Raw genomic sequence first — 3,728 nt, 5'->3', positions numbered from 1 at the left:
TGCTTCTACATGTAGCTAGCGAGCTCACTTACCCCTCCCCCACCATAAGGGCCCGTTCACACGGTACGGAAATTTTTCGAAACTAACATAGACCCCTATATTCGAATCGATTTATTATGGACAACAGTTTACACGAGGTTCGATTTTTCCCCTGTATAACTTAAATCTTATTATGCACGGAAAAAAAATTGATTTTTCTCCCCTATATAACTTAAATTTTATTTTGTACCAGAAAAAAAATCGAACCGTGTGTACATTGCTATCCGCAAGAAATCGATTTGAATAAATGCCCGTTTCGAGAGATTCCCGTACTGTACGGACCCTAAGGTTCTCACTATATGCTACGGCGCACGCAAACATTTGGTTTCCCGAGATAACGAATTACTTATACAAAAATAGCGCTAAATAACAATTTAAGAAAATACAAGGTAATTCTGTGCCTTTGTTACAAACTTTTAGGGATGATAGAGGAGATCATTATGAACAACTTTCATATAGGAACCCGTGTCGGAAACGTTTCGTTTGGCAATTACAAAATGTGGTGGGGGGGGTGTGTGTGTGTGTTCGTGTGTGTGTTCGTGTGCGTGTGTTCGTGTGTGTGTGTGTTCGTGCGCGCGTGTGCGTGTGTGTGTGCGTGTGTGTGAGTGAGTGAGTGAGTGAGTGAGTGAGTGAGTGAGTGAGTGAGTGAGTGAGTGAGTGAGTGAGTGAGTGAGTGAGTGAGTGAGTGAGTGAGTGAGTGAGTGAGTGTGCGGTGCGTGCGTGCGTGTGTAGGTACAGAATTATTTCAAGAGGCACAGGATTATGGCCCCTATGTCGACTGATACTTTGCATTATTTCTTGTGAGCTTACTGTAAAACAATATTGTGTTTGTTAAACATCCTACAACAATAGAAGAATTGAAGAATTACATTTCAGAAACAATACATTCAATTTGAGAAGATATGCCTAAAAACGTTTTCGATAATATGTACACAAAAGAACTGAAGGCTGTATCGAAATGAACGATCATCATTTTCAACAATTTCTTTAAATATCTAGATTTTTATTATTTTTTCAACAGTAATCTCACTAGAGGTTTTGATTTATCTAGAGAAAATCAAAACTCGAATGAGATTTCATTGCCTATTACACGATTAGAAGAAAGTATATAAAGATTAGAAGTAACGAAGTACTCCAATACAATTAAATATTAATTGGCTTACGAAAATACAACTGTCTTCAAATGTATTATTGTACCATCTCAACATTACGCTAGATAGCAGTAGTGTTTTATGATTATGTTTTCTTGTTATCAGTTGTGCCACCTATGAAATCTTCATTGAACTCTATGGACGGTTACTAGTCAAGAAGGCTTTGTTGATTCAGTTTCATTTTTATTAAAACATTTGCATTCCACTTCAATCATCCGGATCCCAGTAATCAACGTCACTAGACAGATGATTTTCAATAAATCTCAGTATTAAACAATCTCTGACACGTGACTATCCATAATATCATATAGCAGAAGCTATAACAAACATAACCTAAATAATATAAACAAGTGTTAGAAAAGTTTTAATTAGGGATGATGAAATAAACAAGAAACGTTTTAATTAACGATGATGAAATAAAAAATAAACATGAATAATTTTAAAAGAAACAATTATTGAAAGTACAATTTTCAAATTTGAATGTTTTAGTGATTGGTGGTTCAGTTGAAGTTATATTGAACGTGTGCGTAAAAGAAGTGAACTCGTTGATGTACATGGTGTATCCCTCAACTTATTCAGATTTCCGAATGGTGCTCTTCATATATGACCAGAGATCTTTATTAATTCTTGTTCTTGAATGCCAATGCGAGTCATATTTGAAAGTGCTATGTATCGACTGGAGTGGTTTGTAATTTTCTGTTTTTTGACGTCCAGACCAGTGCAGTTTGAAATGTTGGCAAACAAAGAAACAAGGGTAGTGATAAAAATAAACAAATGCTAGGGACGCGATAAAATTGTGCGATAAGCAGCCATGATTGGTTGAAAGACGTCCTTTCGTACCGTTTTATTGGTCAAAAGTAGTGTGACGTAGTAAAAGTGCAATAGTCAATTTAAAAGCACTCTCCATATTGTATGCTAATATGCTGTAGACAGTGTACTATACACTGCATAATGGATACGTTCACCAGGATAGTTCAGTTAGTGAGTAAAACACTTATTATAATATTATTTATTTACTGTATTTTGTGTAAACAAAATACCTAACGAAAATTATCAAACTGAAAATCGTAATAGTTCTTAGTTTACGTAAATGGATGCACTACTTATCTTCCCTCCTACACCTGTAAAGTGATTTGTTTGTATTTTACTCTAGTATCATCAAACTCGGGCCGTGGAAGGGGGTAACATAGTTTTTGCGGTTCTCAACCGTTAATCCAAAGGTATAGCCAGGTTAATATTAGAAATGTTAGTAAAACAAAATGATGACCCGGTATAACTACGCCACAGAGAATCAAAGTCGCTTAATATATAACTTAATCAGTAGAATACATCAGATGATAGACAACATTAAAAAATATTATATGTATCGTATGCGGAGACTAAGAGGAAGGCGGAAAATAGGTTAGATGGGAGAATGCTGGGTTTTCAGTGAAAGACCTGCCCTTGGGCAGAAATCTATGAATGAAAATTAATGAATCAGTTGTAGAGAGAAACCTTAGATACTGCAATTACTTTAATTCTCGATCATCAGCTGCACGAAAGACGACAGTAAGCATAGTGGACAAATCTGATGGAAAAGGAACTGTTCTTAACCTCAAAAAAGGCTATTCAGATCAAGGACAGCAAGGACACGAGACAACATTGAAGTTGTGCGAAAATCAGAGAGTCGTAGTTCCACATACGGAATCGAAAATGTGCACAGGAACTGGGGGTGCATCCAATGTCCCTTAGGAGTATTTTGAAAGATGATCTCGAACTCTTCCCACGCAAAATGCATGTGAAACACTAGCTAACAGATCTCGACAAACGTGCGCATGTTGAAATGTGCATTCTGTTTAAAGAAATGGTAGTTGAATACGACGAATGGGTAAAGAATGTGTGGTTTACAGACAAATCTCATTTCCATCTTGTTTGGTCATTAAATCGGCATAGTTTGAGGGTTTTGGAGTTAAAATCAACCAGACCATGTCATGGAACTGTCTCTCCACAGCACAAAATGCATTGCTTGGTGTGCTCTGAGTGTTAAGGACATCCTGGTCCTCTGTGAATCTCCGATGATAATTATCAACAAGGAACGCCAACAGGATGTCATAAGGACATTTATTGATGAATTGAGTCACAGTGAATTCAACAAGATGACGTCACTCCACACACACATACTGCGGATACAACCATGGCACTGCTGCAAGAGCATTTCGAAGAACCAATCATTTCCAGAAGAAGAGGCTTCTCTTGGACTCATTGACCAGATCAAGTCCCTTCGAATTTTTCTTACCGGGCTACGCAAAAAACAATGTGTACACACCAAACACCGATACAATCTATCAGCTGAATAGAAAAATGTAGAGCAGTTTATCCATTAAATTCCAGTGAAGATGTGAGATCTTACTGTTGGGGATGGCCACATTGGACATGTTGTTGCAGATCGATAAATACTTCTCTTTCTTTCCATTTATGTAAGAACATCATAAAAATATGTTTAATAGTTTCCAAGTTATGAATTATTTAAATGAGGTATATTTTATTGGCGAACCTTGT

The sequence above is a fragment of the Periplaneta americana genome, chromosome 16 (assembly GCF_040183065.1).
Source record: "Periplaneta americana isolate PAMFEO1 chromosome 16, P.americana_PAMFEO1_priV1, whole genome shotgun sequence".
NCBI classification, from domain to species: Eukaryota; Metazoa; Arthropoda; class Insecta; order Blattodea; family Blattidae; genus Periplaneta; species Periplaneta americana.
This window is presented reverse-complemented; position numbering follows the sequence as displayed.